The following is a 715-nucleotide window of genomic DNA, read 5'->3' as shown; positions in this document are numbered from 1 at the left end:
AAAAGGAATTGGCAGACACAGAATAATTTCATGAAATAACATATGAGCAAGAGGCTACATTGATGATGGAAGATGTTCAGGCTGCACTGAAGGAAATAGCAAAAAAATAAGGCCCCCGGAATATACCAATTGCCATTTCAGCTAACCAGTGCTGCCCTGGATGTGCTCACCAAGTTTTGCCAAGAAATCTGGAGAACAACCACTTGATTGGAAGAGATCTATATTTGTTCCCATCCCAAAGAAGGGTCACTCAAAAGAGTGTAGAAACTATAGAACAATATCATTGATTTCACATGCAAGGAAGATTCTACTGAAGATTATCCAAAAACGACTGGAACAGCACATCAGCAAAGAACTGCCAGAAGTGCAGGCTGGGTTTAACAGGGGTCTTGGTACTAGGGATTTTTTAGCTAATGTTAGATGTATCTTAGCTGAAATCAGGGAATGTCAGAGGAATGTATATCTGTGTTTCATTGACTACGGAAAAGCATTTTACTGTGTGGATCATAACAAACTGTGGCTGACTCAGAAGAATGGGAATCTCAGAACACTTGATCATTCTAATGTGAAACCTATACTTGGACCAAGGGGCAGTTGTCAGAACAGAGCAAGGAAACACTGCATGGCTCAAAATTGGGAAGGGCGTATACCAGGGATTTGTCCTGTCTCCATACATTTTCAACCTGTATACAGAACAGATTACCCGGGAGGCTGG

Source organism: Elephantulus edwardii, unplaced genomic scaffold (assembly GCF_000299155.1).
Source record: "Elephantulus edwardii isolate Elephantulus edwardi_28Jun2011 unplaced genomic scaffold, EleEdw1.0 scaffold00083, whole genome shotgun sequence".
Lineage (NCBI taxonomy): Eukaryota > Metazoa > Chordata > Mammalia > Macroscelidea > Macroscelididae > Elephantulus > Elephantulus edwardii.
This window is presented reverse-complemented; position numbering follows the sequence as displayed.